Below are 19121 nucleotides of genomic sequence, written 5' to 3'. Positions count from 1 at the left end.
ACAAATTAAAATACAGAGAATTGAAGTATGTGGGCGATTTTATGAAATATAAAATTCAGCAGCCCCGTTCTCAATTTCATCTTTACAACTGGATCATTGGATTTAGAACTGATCTCACTTCAACGTTTGATAGGATTTCGTAGACTGCAGTATGAAGATTCAAGAGTGTAGAAGAAAGTAGGTGGTTTGTTTAGATTGAAAGAAGTATTTAATGTTTAATTCGGCCATGGTATTCAAAATCCCTCTGATGGAACTTCAAAAACATTTTTAATTCTAGTTGTTCCGGAATTGGCATCTCAGAACTTTCACATCCTTCCTCAAAGATATATCGGATCAGAGAAAGAGCGCCCGCTTCATTTTCCTCTTATTCAAATGGACATTCCCATTATTGACATGAACATATTTTTGGGGGACTCAGATATCTGCAGGCAAATGGAATTAGAAAAACTTGGTATGGCATGCCAGGAATGGGGATTATTTTAGGCCGACAAATCAAAACTGATTATAAGTTATTTTGTGGATTAAAAAATATAATATGTTCAGATTTTTCCTAACCTAAGTCAATCAGAGTATATAGAGCATGTCTTTCTTGGAGAGGTTGATGGGAAGAAGAGCATTGAATTTGCCAAAATCTAGTTAGAACTGGAAGTTTCTTGATTTATAACTTTTCACATTTGGCATGGATCAACTATCGATTAGGACAGAGTGGGCAGGGAGAAAAAACCTGAGGTCTATTTGATTTGTTTGCTTTGGACTTTAAGATGGAAGATGTGACCAATAAAATGTATTGGATTGTTGAATGACAAGGATGATTGTCAAATCTTGGTGAAAAATGATAAGAAAGGTGCTAGTTTTCAATATTTGTTATTTTCAACAATGCTATTTATCTAAGAAAGGTGTGAGTTTATTCATCTAAGAAGAGTACTTGAGGAATTGGAATCTTTGAATAAACAAAGAAGTTTGTGCTAGTCTATGAAAGGTATTTAAAGAATTAGATTGTTTTAATTAATTGTGAGAATTCTTATTTTAGACTTTAAAATGATGCTATGATAAAATTCCTAAACCTATTTATGTAAGTATAATTTCTCTAGAACATGTCATGAAATATTAAATTCTACAAAAGAAATTAGTAGCCATAAAAAACATAAAAATCATAAAAGTAATATTAAAAGGAAATTCTTTTTTTTTTTTATTGAAAATGGAAGAAAATATTTATTTATATAATTAAAATATTAATACAGTTCATATACATTTAAACAAGTCAAACTATAAAATTGATTAATAGACTTTTTTGAATCATCGAATTTGGAAGAAGCATCTTGTTTCTTTGTAGCTTGAATACAACTAATCAAATTAAATATAGGCTCCTTGGGTTTGGGTACATCCACTACACCATTATTTACCACACTCTTGTTTGTGTTACATGATTATGATTTTATCTTATCTTTGCCATTGTTATTACTATGATTATTTTGGTTGGCTTAGTCCTTCTTCAAAGTAAACTCACCGTTTTTTACTAAAACATCCTCAATGTGTAGGGTACTTTCTATCATCATGTCAAATGTGGCAAAGAGTTGCTTCCTAAGATCATAATGTGATTCTAGAACAAGACTACTAACAAAATATGGTGGTTGTACACAAGTGTGGTATAGTTCTAAAATAGACATTTAAAAAAAAAGGTTTTTATACATGCGTACTAAAAAGCAATTTCAACATTGTGGGCAATGAAATAAATTGCATATATGAAAGACATTCTTTATGAACTACAATTTCTACAACTAATATTTTAAGAAACTCAATCTCTAAGTGTTTCAAATTTTAACATCAATTATTAGGGTATTTGAAAAATATGAATAATACTTCTACTTTTTACACAAAAGTGGGACTCAACTTCTTACAACCACCCCATACCTGATAGGTTTAAGTTTTATACTTTCACCTTTAAATTATTCTTGTTTGATGTATAAGCAAAGTTGAACACTAACTTGGATATAATGATAAACTCTATCCTTATCATGCCTAGTTTTATGCTTAGCTTGGATCTTCTCCAATTATTCTTGTATAACTGAGTGAACCAATTGGATCTTTTGAATAAACTTTGTGGCATTTGTGATATTGCTATAAGAATTTAATTAAATAGTTTTTTATGTCTCCCACTTATCAATTTGTGGCTTTTTAGGTATTACCATGTCCATCTTCTCTTGAGTCTTTTCCAAAAAAAATCCAAAGGAGAATTAAGAAAATAAGCAAGCATGCCTCAAGAGGAGACATCTATGTACAAGAATGCATGTCATGATTGCAGGCATGTTATGCATAATGAAAATGTTCATATGTAAGCTTATGATGGTTGGTATAATATCCTTAGAGAAGATGTACTACTGTTCTATTGACTAGTTTTGATTATCCTTCAAGTAGTGGATGAGTAGTACTTTTTTTGAAGCTTGGTGTCAATTAATCTCCATAGAGTTGACCAAAAACCTAATGAATCAAGAATATACATAAGGCATCATGGATGTGGACAAGACATAGTGAATCCAAAAATTCTTAAAGAATATATTTTTAATATTTTCTCTTGTGATATACTTTGTACAAGGCACCAAGAAAAACATTTTGCTAAATCTATCCTCTACTCTATAGAAATAGTCCTATCCTTTTTTAGGCATTGGTAAAACCCATTAAAATCCACACACACACACACATATATATATACTTTTCCACATATAAGAAGGTACAAGAAGTGGTAGGTGCAAACCTAATTTTCTTATTTTCTATTTCTAGGCTCACTAGTAGAACAAATATATTATCCCTTACATATTTGGATACCAAAATTGCTATAATTAGAGAAGTAGATGATTCTTTAATTACATCTACTCTTTTATCCACTACAGTACATAACATACAAATATGACAAAATGTTTCATCATGAACATGATAATCTAACACTTCTACTTGTCTACCGTGGATGAGTGTTTCATATACATCCTTGAAATATTCATCTCTAAATTCCATTAGCTAAAAACCTATTTTGTATAATTATTGATGCATTATATTAAGGCGTGGATAAAATATCAGCAACTTTATTATGTGTAACTTTCTTAGACTTGATGTCCAAATGGAATTTCCATAACACTCCCATCTGTCAAAAGTATCACTACTATTGTAGCTTGGTTTGTAATTGAAATATTAGAAAGTTCGATGATCTATATATATGATTTTATCTTTTCCCATCAAAATAATATTTCAACTACTTCATACTCTTAACCAAATCATAAAATTATTTTTCATAAGATGGATTGTTTCTAAATCTACCATTGAAAGTATAAGAATTGTTAAAAATCAATTTCCTTCTTTGTATTAACTCTTCTTCCAATGTGTAGATGATAGCATTAATTTTGATTTGATATGGTTGTTATAAATCTAGTAATGCCAAGATTAGGGCAGTATTGATCTTCTATTTCATAGTTTCAAATGATTTTTGTTCTATGTTTTCTCACTTAAACATGTGCTTAGTACTTCTCAAAGCATATAAAGGAGATGCAATAAATGAAAAGTTAGCAATGAACTTTTTCTAATATTGATCTTCTCCAAGAAAGCTCCAAACTTCTCTATCATTATTAGGATTAGGCCATTTAGTGATGGATTTAAATCTAGATGGATCAATTTTCAATTAATCATCCCTATAATATAGCCTAAATATATGAAATATATTTTTCCAAGTTCAAACATGGGTATTTTTAGACACAAATTTTCCTATGTAAATATGTTTACGACTTTCCCAACATGTATTACACGATCTTCACAAATTTTACCTAAAATAAAAAATCATCTAAGTGGACTATTACAAAATCATCAATTAGTGACTTAAATATACCATTCATAACTTGCATGAATGGGGCAGGAGGATTACAAATTACAAAATGCATAATTATCTATTCAAACAAAACTTTTTATTTTTAAAAGTAGTTTCCCAAATATCACCTTGAGAAATTCTAATTTGATAGTATAACCACTTCTTAAATGTATATTAGTGAAGTAGATTGCATCCCTTAATTGATCTAACAAATCATCAATATGAGGAAGAGGATAACCATTCTTCATTGTGATCTTTTTCAATGCATAGAAATCCACATACATTATCCATTGGATATCTTTTTTTGGTACTAGCATAAAACATGGTTTGCATGGAGAAATACTTGGTTGAATGCCACCTTTGTCAAGGAACTCTTGCACTTGCTTCTTATTTCTTCATTATCAATACCTTATAACATGTATATACGAATGTGAGGAAGAGGGGCATATTATTGCAATTGAATCTCATTTTATATCTCTCTCTCCCTCTCTTAGGAGGTAATCTTTTAGGTACCTGAAATAACCCATCATAATTAGACATAATCTAATTAATTAATCTTTATGTTTAGGATCATATATTTTGAAAGCACTGGATTTATCATATTCCTTATCTTTTATAATCACGAGTACAAAATTTCTAGCATTTACAAGTCTCTTCATTTATGTTGTAATAAAAGACAAATCAATATTCAATCAACAGGCTCTTGCAATATAATCAATCATATCTTTAACCAAACAATACTTGTTTTGCTCTTTATAAAAAGACAACTTCTCTATCATACAAATATGGACATACAAAAAATTACAACATCTAACTCTACCTCATCAATAGATTTATATGTAATTACAAATTTGAGTTCACATTGTTTAGATACATGTAACTTCATATTCAAACATGCATACATGTTTGAAAATTGGTGGAAAGAAGAGTATTTCATGTTAAAGGGCAGAATAATGTACCTATTAGCAAAAAGAGGGGTAAAAATTTATTAAGACAGAAAGGAATACAACAAGGAGAGCTCAACAAGGAGCTTGATCCTGAGCAACAAGATCATCAAATTCTTGCACCATCTCAAAGGACAGTTGCCTCCTATCCCTAATATTCCAACCCGGATCATGACTAGATGCCCATTTGGCTAAACAATCAGTAGTTCTACTCCATTCACGAGGAATAGACGTGAACCTAATGAACTGAAAAGAGGAAGAGAAGAAAAGAATCTTCTTAACAACAGTGGACAACTGCCAACTAACATCCTCAAGCTCTTGCGAAGAAAGCATGTTCACCACCACCTGGGAATCAGACTCACAGATAATCTTATGCCATCCCCGCAAGCAACACTGTTCCACAGCATATAAAATAGCCTGAGCTTCCATGAGATTGTTAGTATAATCACTCTTATGAATTGAGAAGAAAAATACAATAATAATGTACCTATTGAAAACAATTGATAAATACAATTAATGCATTCTTGTCATGATTTTTTATTTTATTAATTTTTAGTTAAAAGTAATAATTAAATCTGAACAAAATTATCAGTAGTGAATTATAAAATTAAAGTTAATGATTACAAATAAATTTAAAATTAAAACTTATTAATCTTAACTTTCAATGACCTCGTCCATTTTTGATAAAAACAAAAGTCCAAAAATAAAACAACAAATTTTGTATCCAAATTTTAGAATTTAAGATTTTTTGATTATACGAATTCATTAATAAATTAGTTCCCTGTTATATAATTGTCGAAGGAAACAAGGGAAAACTCTTTTTAAGTCTTATAAACTTTGATAGTTCAACTTTCTCATTGTTTTCAAATATTTATAATAGTATGAAGGACTAGAAGAATAACAAGGCTATTCGAGTGGTTCATGGCTACGTAGTTTCTCATGCAAACAATTGAATTCACAAAGTTCTTCGAAAACACTGGAACAAGAATGTCACTGCTACCAAATGCCTCTCTAATGTCACTCCTTACGCTGTCCTTGTTGTCTCTGCATACCAAATGCCTCTCTAATGTCACTACTTGCGATGTCCTCATTGTCTCTGCATACACGAAGTTGTTGGAATATTAATTGTAGATGGTCGTTTCTCCCTGGAGCCAAACGCCCACCTACCATCCCTGGCGACCTATCAACAGTCATAAACATTTATTTTGGTTGGTGAGATTTTTGAATTTGCAAATGAGGGGGAAAATATTTTTGCCAAAGACAAAAAGGAATGTTTTGTCATTCATTCATAGATTCAAAGATACAGATAGATAGAGAGAGTTCAGCAGAGCAGAGAAGTTGCAGAGAAAAAGTGGAAAGGAAGTGATCAGTAGATCTAGTTGTTGCAGAGACAGAGGAAGATTATTCCGTGACTACAGTTGCACGTGCTTTCTTTGTGTCATTCTGTAAGTTTGTATTTTGTTGTTTGATTTGACTTGTTGAAGCAGTGATTGCTCCAGGCATTGTAGTATGCAGCCATTAGAGCTGCAAGTTTAATGTTTAAAGCTTTCCAGTTTGAAGTTTTTTAGATTTAGGGTTGTGAATGATTTTGAAATTTATTATTTCTCACAAAAGTGACCCCGTGCGTAGGTATTTGTACTTATCACTCATCAATATCTCCCTTTCATTCAACTTAACCATTCAAAGTAGACAAAGTAGACATTCAACTTAGACATTCAAAGTACACAAAGTAGGCATTCAACTTCTTCTTCACCAAGCTTCCTAAGCCGACGCTTCTGCAAGTTCAAATATCATTTTAATCAGTACGTTATGATGAGAGAAAATTTCAAACAAATCAACAGAAATATATCTTCTTTCAAAGTTCTTCAGTAGTGTCCTTTTTTACCTGTTTAACTCTCTACGCTGGGCTAACTTGGAAACCCAATCGTGAAAGCTCTCTGGGTGTGGAGGAGTTGAGAAACGGAATCTCCTAAGATTTTGTAACTTGTCTAATGGGTGATGAAGACTCTGTAAACCGGAACAACCACGTATAAACAAATGTTGGAGTTGTGCCAAGTCGCCTATTGTGTTGGGAAGATTCCTTAGCCCTGAACATCCTCTCAAAGTTGAGCACTTCCAGCTGACCTGAATTTCCCACACTACTGGGAAGATTCCTCATCTTTGTGCAGTCTATCAACTTCAGCATTTTAAGTTGCTTCAAGTTACCCACAGAGTTAGGAAGGCCTCTTAAATTGGTACAACCGTAAAAACACAACTCCTTAAGTTGTGGCAAGTAACCAAGTGTGTTTGGAAGTGTTGTGAGAGCCACACAATCCCGCAGATGAACGCATCGGAGGTTCACCAAACCGTCAACTGTTTTGGGGATACTTGTAAGGCTTGCACAATGCTCTACAGTTAAAATCCCTACTTGGGAACAACTGCTATCCAGCTGGAATGTATTTGGTTTTAACCGTGTACGCCTACTGCTGACAAATTCACAGTTCTTGATTTTTATCCATAACAAATTTGGAGCAATGTTTCCAATGTTGCCAACTACTTTTGTATTTTGCAGAGCTAGGTAGCGTAGGCAAGGCATTGCGTGGACGCTAACGGGATTTCTTACATTCTCCTCTGCTTAAACAAGCATTTTCACTTTCTCTGCTTTGTCCCTATTCAAAATTCTATGTGCAGCTCCCGCTGGCAGGAACAGTCTGCTATTATTATCAGCCAGTTCTTGAATTCGTCTACCCATTCCTCGCACAAGGTCATGCATATTGAGAATATCTTGAGGTCCACTGTAGCTTATGAGCATTTTCAACGAAAAATTCTTGAGGGCTGTTTGAACTCTGCCTGGATATAAAACATCCCAGAAAGTAACAGCGTCAGTTTTCCTCTCACCAGCAAAGCAACAAGCTATATCCAGAAACATTTCCTTCTCAACCTGGCTAAGTCCATCATAACTGATTCGGAGGACTCTGGATATTTCTTGATTTTCCACAATGTTACAAAGAGCTTCTTCCCAACATTGGATGTCGTTGGGCTCCTTCTTATCAAACAAATGCGCTCCAACGACTTGTAAAGAAAGAGGATGATCCCGACAGGCTCTTGCAATTCTTGTAGAAAGGTTTTTGTAGTTGGCTTTGGGGAAGGACCTCGAGAATGCATGCCAACAAAATAATTGAAGCGCTTCACTTTTCCGTAGCCCACTCATTTGAGGAACTGAATCAAGCTTAGCAAGATTGAGGATGTGTCGATCTCGGGATGTAATGATGAGTCGACTACCAGGCCCGAACCAATTGCCGTTGACTGCATCCAAGTGGCTCATATCATTCACATTGTCCAATATGACAAGGGCACGAGATCCTCATAATAGATTTCTCATCAGAACTTTCCCCTCGGCAACACTTGAAACTTCACCACGGTAATTTACTAGTCTTCTTAGAATTGCTCGTTGCAATTCCTCAAGGGTCGTAATTTTGTGCAAAGAAATGAGCGTGAAACATTGCATAAATTCTATTGTAAACAACTTTGACCAAGGTGGTTTTCCCGATGCCGCCGAGACCGCCGACTCCCAGTTTCACTGTGGTGTGCCTGCATGAATTCAGATGTAATCTTTTGAGTATGTCAGAGATATGTGTTTCGAGTCCCACAAGATGGAGAGGGACATCCAGGGGAGTAATCTTCAAGGTATTCAACACATCTTTCACAACTCTCTTTGTCAATCGTTCTTCGTACCTACAAATCGCCTTCCATATATTACACCTTACTAGCTGCCACTCAATATAAGGAGCACTAATTACAGAGATAGAGCCAGTTTTTCGAATTTATAGAAGGGAAAAGGAAAAAACTAAACTTATATATGTGGAGATGATTACAAACAATATTGACCATTCATAATTAACAATGTTACCATCAAATTGAAAAATGTTTCAAATTGGGGGTTTGTATAATATAGACTAAGGAGAGCAAGTCAACCTACTTGAATGGGGCAGTTTACTTTTTAACACTAAAAACGGCTAGCGAGGGAGTATTGAGGATATCCAAATCCCTTAAGAATGTGGGTGTAATGTGTGATTATTACCTATCAATGCTCAATTCTTAGTTTGGATGTCCTAAGTTAATCTGACTACGTGATGCATCGTATACATACTGATGATTTTCCTAAATTCATAATATAAGAATCTTAAAGTTCAAGTTTAGTTCGCAATCTATTTTACGGGCTGTTATTTCTATACAGATATTCCTTTGTTTGTTAAGTGTGCAAGTCAGTAAATGTATTGAGGACGACTATACCCTGAGATGCAAAATATAGTCCACGCGCAATAAAAGATTTATTTGTGTGTTAAAATATTGCACTCGATAGTTTACACATCCTAATCTATAAACAAAAACAGAAGCAAAAAAAAATGAACCTCTCCTGAATAGAAGACAAAATTACATTGCAGGAGGTCTAAAAATCTCAAGCAACATTATGTTTACACTTAAAATATACAATACTTATAGTTGTATATTGTCTTGTTTGGTGTGTATCTCTTAAGAAAAAATGTGGAAGGAAATTTTGAACAACTATACTTTTTTAAAAAGTTAATTTATCAATTTTGAAAAGAGTAAGTTATATTTTTTCAATACTTACTATGTTACCCAAAATGAGATCTCAAGAATCTTTGGTTACAATATTGATTCCACACTAAATTATTATCTTGATCTTCCCTTCCCTGTGAAATTTGGTCTTCGTAACTACTAGAGTGGCCCAATTGAAAGTTTTCAAAGAAAACTAGCAAGTTGGAAAGTGAGACTTATACAAACAGAAAAATATTTTTATTGTCTTTTGTACACTTGACTAATAATGTGATACACGGACATGTTTTATCATGATCTACTCTTAATAGGCTAGGCATTGCAAAAAATTATATCAAGAGTAAATTTATTTTCAAGGAGCATCTTTATATAAGGTTAATCATTAAATTTTATTATATGTGATGGAATTTTAAATGTCCTACAACATCACCATCATAAAACTTATCTCTGACTATGATAAGGACCATTTTCAAGGACTTAGTATTCTTACTAAGAAAACAATTCATTTTATGTCATACAGTGTCTCCCAGTTGGGCTTCAAGAATGTTAGGATAATAGGGAAGCCTATTTAAAATGTAGAACAAAAGGAGTGTTAGGAAAGAACCCAAAATTTAAACTTATTGGAATTATTTTAGAAAGTGGGTCTTTTGAATTACATCCATGCTGTGAGATCTTTCGATAGTATGTTGTTGATGAAATTCATCAACTCTTAGCAGTAAGGGCATCTCTCCATTGGTAGTTTCAATTTTTAGGTTACTCCTAAATTGATAGTGGAAATAGAAGGTTTGGAGTGAAAATTAGAGAAGGTGGAAAGAAAGGGAAATGGTAACTATAAAAATATTTGAAGAAGTTTCTTGAGAAAGAAGAAAAGTCAAAGGTTGTCTCCTCCAACAATGGGCATTCTCTCTCTTTTTCCCTGTCCACTTTTCTTTTATTTTCCTTTTTGTTGTAAAATACTTCACTTTAGAGGGATACTTCACTATCTTTCATGGTTACCACTTACCTATCCTAAATCATATCAAACATGGAAAAAGGAAAAATGCCCCCCCCCTTTTTTTTCTTCTTTTTAAACACTGAGAAATACTATTGAGAAAGGTGATAATCTTGTTCTCCATCAAGGGCCAATGTTTTTTATTTACCAGTACATTTATAGCCACTCTCCTTCTATACATATAGGTGCATTACTTATCAATTGTCATAGAATCCTTGTTAAAATCATTAAAGTGAACTTTTGATTAGTGATCCTTTCTAGGAGAATATTAAGTTTGGCCCTAATATTAGAAAACAGGTTAAGTCTAGTAAAACCCTTGTTAAAGAGAAAACCTCAAATGTTTTTTCCTTTTAGAAAACTCTATTGGATACTATGCTAGTGAAATCAAAAGCCCAACTAAAGAAAAACTTCATTAATGTAAGGAAAAACAAATCCCAAAGTGAAGGATTTTAATGAGATTAATAAGGAAGATTCAAGGGATGCAAGATAATATGAGGATGGTAAGAGAGGTGAAACCTGTAATAAATAGAAAGAGGAAAATAGTTCGAGGAAAAGATGATCTACTAGATTATGAATCAAAATGGAAGTAAAACATAAATTTAGAAAGTAAAATTGTGATGGTCACAAACTAGGAATTTTCACTGGAGGGAAATAAGGAAACTAAAAGTACTGAGGATGAGGACTATGAGATAATGGAGGAGGATGTTGAAGACATGGAGAAGGGAAATTCTGTAGAGATTATGGTGAACCCAAGTAATTTTAGGGTATGAGGGACTTGGAAAATACCTCCCATATTCCTATAGAAAAGTTAAGGATATGAGGAACTCATAACCCAAATGCATGAAAAATTGAAAAAAATTTAATGGGCTATATATTAAATATCTTCAAAATAGGGTCACTACTTAAGAAAATATTTCTCCTCGTATAATTATATTGAACTATTTCAGCATCATTTTCTCTCTATAGATGATGGTCTGATGTAAAATTCAATTCTTGGAGTTGTTAATGGGAAAACAAGGTATAGGCATGGTTTGAAAAAAGGAATCCAACCCCATGAATGAAGAGGTGGAGGATTGAAGAAACGATCTCACATGTCTCTTTAGGATCTAAGAGGTTATAAATAGATCCAAATATTTTTCTATTATGGTCTGATGGATAATAGTTTTGCTATTTTTTTGTCCTACTCCTAAGTTAAACTCTTTTCTTTTAGTATTTTTTAATTAAAGATAATTATGGATATTAATTCTACTATCAACAAACAATGGATCTTAGATGTACTAGTTTTACAAAGTTCTTGTTTCATTGAAGAACAATTGTATAGTTAATTTCTATAGTGATAGTGGTATTAAATGTCTTGGTTTAAATACATTGGCAAAGGTTTTTGATTATTTTTTAAAGTGATAGTTGGTTCTACTTTAGAGTGTCATGGCTTGTTATTGTAGCTTTATTTGATGTTGTAAGGTGACCTCTTATCTTCGATTTTAGCCATTTCCCTGTCATTTTTACTAAACATGTTGTATATTATATTTATTTAAAAAGTTCATAAAATATGTATTTGAGGAATATAGATGAGAACATAATGACACATATTCAATAGCTCTTGATTCAAATTAAGATTCCTTATGTGTAAAAATCCCCTCCTCAAACAAATGAACTTTTAATTAAAACATAGAATAAATTTGTATTGAGAAAAGGTTCTTTATAGATTGGATTATGTTTTCAAGAAATTTTCAGCCTTTTCTTCTTATTGAAATCCCATGAAAAATAGAAATGAATTGATCATGGTATTTGCAGATGACTTAAGTATCATAGATTAAGGTTTGATTCTCAAGCTAAAAGTGTTAAATAGTCAAAGTTGACCTACTTTTCAAGCCTAATGATTTCTTTAGTATGTGATTTTTAATGGTGGTGGGGTATTTATACCATATCCAATCCATATTTTTTATTTCATGTTAGATGTAGGAACAAACATAAAATTGGAAAATTTTGCACCACTTTTCCTCAACACACAATACATTCAATTTGCCTTTCTAGCTTATTCATCATCTACTTTCAAGGATCAAGGATCACATATTTACAACGGCTTTTAATTTTACTAGTGTGCTTGCAATTATAAGAACAAAGGAAGAGCGTAGAGGGGAATTTTTGAAATGCAAAAAAAAAAGAGCTTTTACAAGAATAAAATAGGAATGGCTCGCATGAAAAAAAGGAACAAAAAGTTATGTTATGGACAAATAGAAAGGAACCAAAAGGTTACTATAATAGAAACATTAGAAGTGATAGAATTCTGGAAGTTTTCCATAAGAGCGCTTAAATTTTTTGATCATCTAGGTAGTGAATGCTTTTTATTTTCAAAACATTTTAAATTTGATGGTTCCAAAGATTTCATAGTCTAGTTTAGCTTAAAAAAATTAAGAAAATTAGTGCTCTCATGGGAAAAATAACTATCTCTTATACAGTGCACATAAAGAAACAAGTTAAAAATCAAATTTTATTTGAAATAATTTTAATAGAATTTTTTTTAATTTGATTTATTGATGAATGATAGAAAATATATTAGAACAATTCCTATGATCAACCATTTTTCACCTTCTTCTAAAAACTAAAAACTTCTATTTTAATAAAGAAGAATCCAAATAATCTTTTAACAAAACAAAATTCAATTCATAAGAACACCCTCTTTCTCAAAACACCCTCTTGAAAACTTGAGCTTAAGCATCAAGGGATAGGATACACACAAAAAAGGACTGGTTTGTGTCTGGAAGGGGGTTGGTTACCTTGACCTAGGTCACAAATTTTATTCATTGCCAAATTGTGTTTTCATTTTCCCTGATATGGATTTCCTTTCCATTGTTTCCTTTAAAGTACCGAGATATGGACATTCTCAAAATTATTGGTAGCTCTCTAGGCATTTTCATGACAATCGATTACTACTCCTTTGAAGATTGTATCCCAGATTTTGTTTCCTAAAAGACCTCAGAAAGAATAATCCCTCTGAGATTATTTTTAGATCAAAGTTTGGAGATCTGGCACAAAAGTTACAAATTGACTCTCCAGACATGGTTAATGATAAGCAATGTAAGCTAGGCCACCTTTCTACAAAATGTAGGGTAGGGTATAATGGATTAGACAGAGTATGTTCATATTAGTCCTCTGCTGCTTACAAATGTTCATTGTATCAAGAAGAGGAATGAGTTAGAAAAAAATCTCTTTTACCAGATGGACAAGATATCAATGTGGATTTCATTCGAACCAACAATATATTTCTTATGGAGGAAGCTCAAGAAAATATTATCATTCTTCAAGTCCCAAACAAGTGTTTGAATAACATAAATTGTGTGGATTCAAGTCACTCAATGATAGCCCACGGTGTTCAAGCACTCCAAAATAAAATGGAAGTCATTCCCAACCTCAATGTGGTTAGGACACAGGTAACAGCATTCTCCACTCAGCCATTACATGTTGACCATGCCCCCAACACCTTTTACAAGGGAGCAATGGCAGAAACATATTCAAGTCACATTGCCAAATAGGGAAGCGGGGGTTTGGAGGTTGTGTTTAGTTTGGATCCTCGAAGGGATCATACATTGATTCATTATCAAGATAATGTGACAACGTCTATCAATAATTTAGAAATCCTCCAATGAAATACAATTGAAACTAGCTACTTTAGTGATGAAGAGTTGGATCACAAGACATCTTCTCTTGGGGACCTCCACTTTCACCAAGCTTTATAGCTTTGGCCTTAGGCCATAAAGAAGCACAAGTCCTTGAAGATGAGAAAGAAGAGACAAAATTATCATTCTTTGGGCAAGATACATTTTCTAACATAGTCAGGGCAGAATCAGATATAGAGCTTCTCTTTCCCAATTTTTTAGAAATAATTTTAAGATTATCTGACAACGCAATAGGAATGGTTAGAAATTCAACTAATGGAAGTGTGCCCCATTCCTCATTTTAATCATGGGATCCTATGAGTAAAGGGCCTAATTCAAAATGACTAACAAATATAGATCAGGGTCTCATTGATGGTACTCACAACCCACATAATGGGACCTTGCTAAGCTTATCAAAAAATCAACTTAGGAACCACAATAATCATGGTCTTTTAGAGAAAGACTTTGAAAGTTTCATAGACAATTATATTTTGGAAGTTGTTGATGAGGAAATTAATGAGATAGCTTATAAGGTCTTATTGGAGAGTAAAGAGCTCATGGACTACATTTCTCATCTAATACTGCCATAGGACAAGGATAATGCACTTTCTATCAATATCTCTCTTTTGATCTCCCAGTCAAGTGCATAACTTTCCAAAATTGGGGTTTTCTCTTCAGTTAAAAAAAGAGAGGTAAAAATAGTTTAAGCCAATTTCAGCATTATCATAGTCTTCATATGTTGAATGTCTTCTTGCACAACAAGGAGCTAAATCATTTAACAATACAATAGACTACATACTAATTATTTGAGATGCCTTTAACTCACTTGACCTTCTTGTTGATTGCTCATGGGTTCTTATGGCCTTACTATAACTTGTGTGCTATCCCTCTCAACAAGTTGTTAGGCTCATGGATGGAAAATATGCAAGTTCAGAGTAAGTATGCAAACTAGTTGTTTCTATGGCTGGTGGGTTACTCTCCTAAGGCTGATAGGTCAAGTCCTATCAAATAAATTATAATTCTAACTTGTACCTTCCCATCAAAGCTCTCTGAGTTTGTCTCTAGTCTAATGGTTTTACATTTTTCACCCAAACTTGGTTTTTATAGGAAAACTAGGCAGGGATTAAGGGAAACCTAGTGTAGGGATTGCAAAATTTTTTTTTTTAATTTTTCATTCATTCTTGTGCTTGGTAAGTGCAAATTTAGTAGACTCGTGACCTGTAAAATTAATACTCTATTTCTTGTGAAGTAATTTATGTGTTGTTTTATGTTGGCATTTGAGGGAGTAGTACAACCTAGTTGAAGCTAAAGAAATGAGTATACATCTACCATTTGGGAATCAAACAATGGGAACTTCAAACATTAGGCAAGTTGAATATATGCAACAAAAATGATATAATGATAAATCTTTGAATTAACCAAGTGAAGTCATCTATTTGTTGAGGAACAACTGTAACAAAAACCTATGGGGTTATATTACAAAAACCTATGGGATTATACCACAGACACATAAAGGAATATAAATAAATAAAAGTTACAAAAACTCCTATGCTCTCTATTACTTTTAGACTAGTAAGAAGTCACTTTCTGTTGTTTTTCAGAGTAGCAAGAAGTTTCATTTGACTACGTATGTGTTCACATTCTCTAACACAAGACTAAAGAAGGAAGGGGAATTCATCTACCCACTCAATCAATCAATATAATATACTAGAATGCACATTACTAAGTCAAAATGGGCAAGAAAAACCTATTAAATTTCTTCAATAATAATAAAACCTTTGTATTAGAATGAAGATGAAAATTCTTATATCCATTTATCTTTAGTTGACAAATTTTGATCGGAGACCAAGGATTAAATAAAAGAACAAGATCTACATTGCAAGAAACATAGTATTAGTGTAGGTTGTCTAATAAGCCTTGCTAGAGTATATTTATTATTTTCACAAAATTTTGCACCCTTGTCAAAACTTTTTACCTAAGAACAACATTGTGAAACATGCAAAACAACCTCCAAGTTGTCAGACTTGAACTATGAGGTTGAGTCTCCGGAGAAGGCTAGCTTCCTTTACTATCAAGGTGCACCTAATTACTCTTGGAGAGGAAAAGGGAGAAGGAATGCATAGAAGAAAATCTACCTATTCTAACCTAAGGGGGGTGATGCACCAAAAATAGAGTCTTCAAACCAATCTCTGCCCATACATGCACTATTGAACCATCATGACACCAAAAGATATACACATCCAGACTTGCTTTAATCTAACAATCACATGCAAATCACAAAAATCCAAATGAATGACACGAGGAAAGAGAGGATTCACTTATATACCATTCATAGGCCAAAAGAGATATAGTCATGCAAGATTGCAGATATCTACAATACACCAATGAGATGCAAATAGTTCTTACACTTCACATCAATGGCTGAAGGAGATAAGAATGTCATATAATTTAGAGGCAAAGGGGATTTACAGTGAAATTGTAGAGCAATATCAGAGAAAATAGAGAAGAGTTGACCTCAACAAAATCTACAAAAATTGCCTTTATAGCTTAGGCATAACTGAAATACTTTCTAACTAAAGTTACTCCACAACCACTACCATTAAGTCTTGATAAAGATCTGGAGAAAATCTGATCTGGGCAATGAAATCTAATATTTTGTTCAATGAGGACCCTGAGAGAAATGATGCCATTAAACCATTCTGACCAAGTAGATGGATAAACTAGGGTGGTGGATTGTTCTCCTGGGTTCAGCTTTCATTCGAGAGTGGTTGGAATTGCTCATGAGGATCAAATTGTGTAAGAAAACTCGATTTCCTTCATTTCCATCTCATCAGTCAGCAAAGTTAGTAGGTCAACAAGTCCTACAACCAAACTGAGCCACGTGGGCCAATAGTCTTTTATTTTTCTGTCACCTCGCAAGGCCTTCCTAAGTTTGACCACCAAACCAACTAACTGAGCCACCTTTTCAAATCCCTGACCATCGCGGTCTCCCAACTGCCAGTCTTAACTATGCTTCCTTTCTATATTTTTCCTTAGCTAGGCCCGCTAGGACATGTGCGCTTTAGGTGCTTTCCTACATAGTTTAATTTCCTCATAACTCCAGAATGTGGGAAAGCACTGACCATTGATCTCCATGAGATCAACGATCATAAAAGATCTTACTATACTACACTTGCCCATACCATTTCTAGGCCCACGAACTACTCAACACAACCTAGCATCCAACTGGCACCACCTTGGCAACCCACACAAGAAATAGGTCCCACAGAGACACGTGGTAGCGAGGCGCTTGCCCGCATTCCTAAATATCATTGCATCTTCATAATGTAGGGAAGTGCTAGCCCTTGATCTATTTGCATCAAATGGTGGAAGGTACAATTGAGAACATGTGACATTGCTATAACTTCTATTCCTTTGGGCCTGCGAGGACACATGGTGATCTAGCACTTGCCTGCATTGCTAGGAAGTCTGACAAAACACAGAATGCGGGAAAGTGGGCACCAATCAAATTGCCATCTCACCTCTGCCACCTTGTCCACCCTATTTGTAGCAGCATACTGAAAGGGTTGGAACCACAAAACCACATGGAAAAAAAGCGTGTTTCCACATTATGTAAAGATATTACATTTTGAGAATACGGGAAAGTGCCCACTATAGATCACAAAAGATCTGATGGTGGGGAAAGTTGTGGGCTAGAAAAAATAAACTTAGGGAATATATGGGATACAAAAAGGTTTCTTACTCTTTTTTTATTTTTATTTTTAATCTCCATGGCGTTTAAATAATATAAAAGTGGAGAGAGACCGTTGGGTGGGCTTAGATATTTGAATTCAAATTTTTGGCAGGAGGCAAAAATAGGTAACATTTTTGGTGACTCAGAGGGGACGCAAGCCAGCTATGGGTATGACCAGTGACCTTATGCATTCATTGGGCCATAAAATCTTAAAAACTATGGATCAGTGCATTATGAAACCCTAACACTAGCTCTAGGGTAGTAAAACACTGAAAGCTTTGTCTCTGCTCCTGTGCAACTCAGCAAAACACATGTGCTTGTGTACTTCTTGGAAAGCTGGAAAACAATAGGAAGAAAATTAAGCTACCTATGTACATAAAACTTTAACCCCTATCAAAAACATGGTTTGAGATAGATCCCATTGACTGGGATAGGCAAAATTTCACCACTAGGCTTGCTTAATTGAAAAGCATTAGCCTGCTTGCAACTAACAATCACATAGGGACCACTCCATAGTGCATCAAATTTTGAGTGTCTCCCTAGTTTTTCCTTGTCTACATCCCATTTGAAAACCAAATCACCTTCTCTGAAGATTCTGACCCTAGCCTTCTTGTCAAAGCTCCCTTTCACTTGCTGCTGATGTGTTTCTAGGGTTTGCATGGCTTGACTTCTTTTCTCTTCCAGCTCCATCAACTCTACCATTCTCACTATCATGGCATCATCTTCAATTAGCCCCAACTGATGAGCTAGTTCTAGGGATGGGAAATTTAATGAAATTGAAAGCCTTGCTTCTCTACCATATACCAACATAAATGGTGAGTTTCCTATTGACCTCTTATGTGTTATTCTGTCAGCCCACAGTGCAGTCCTCAACTTTTGATGCCAACACCTCTGGTTATCCTCTATAGTTCTTTTCATAATCCTAGTTAGGTTTTTGTTGGATGACTCAGCAAAACCATTGCCTTGAGGATAGTAGTTTGAGGATGTGCTCAAGTAGATACTATGGTCAACTGCCCATGCACAAATCTAAGCTCCTACAAAAGATTTTACATTATCTAAAATAATGGTTGAAGGGGTACCAAACCTAGTCATAATTCTATCAAGGAACTCAACAACTAAAGATTCTATGGCATCCTTTAATACAATTGCCTCTGTCCATTTGGTGAAGTAATCTGTAGTAGCTAAAATCTATTTGTGACCAAAAATAGAAGAAGGATTTATAGGGCCTATGAAATCCAATCCCCATTGAGCAAAAGGCTGGTCCACTTGAATGGGATGAAGAGGAAGAGCTGCAAGATTTTACGTACCAAAAAAGAAGGCACATTTCCACATTTCCTCACATACCTATGACAATCACAGAATAGGGATGGCTAGTAGTAACCAGCCCTCA

At 33.9% G+C, this 19121-nt stretch overlaps 1 pseudogene; it reads right to left on the bottom strand.

Moving 5' to 3' along the window:
• Nucleotides 1–6399: 6399 nt before the first annotated feature.
• The window catches only part of LOC149558214 (disease resistance protein RPV1-like), a 31504-nt pseudogene continuing 18782 nt past the window's right edge, over nucleotides 6400–19121 (bottom strand).

This window comes from Cupressus sempervirens, chromosome 5 (assembly GCF_028749045.1).
Source record: "Cupressus sempervirens isolate cs-2001-9-10 chromosome 5, ASM2874904v1, whole genome shotgun sequence".
NCBI classification, from domain to species: domain Eukaryota; kingdom Viridiplantae; phylum Streptophyta; class Pinopsida; order Cupressales; family Cupressaceae; genus Cupressus; species Cupressus sempervirens.
Note: the sequence above shows the minus strand (reverse complement) of the source record. Positions and strands in the feature narration are given on the sequence as shown.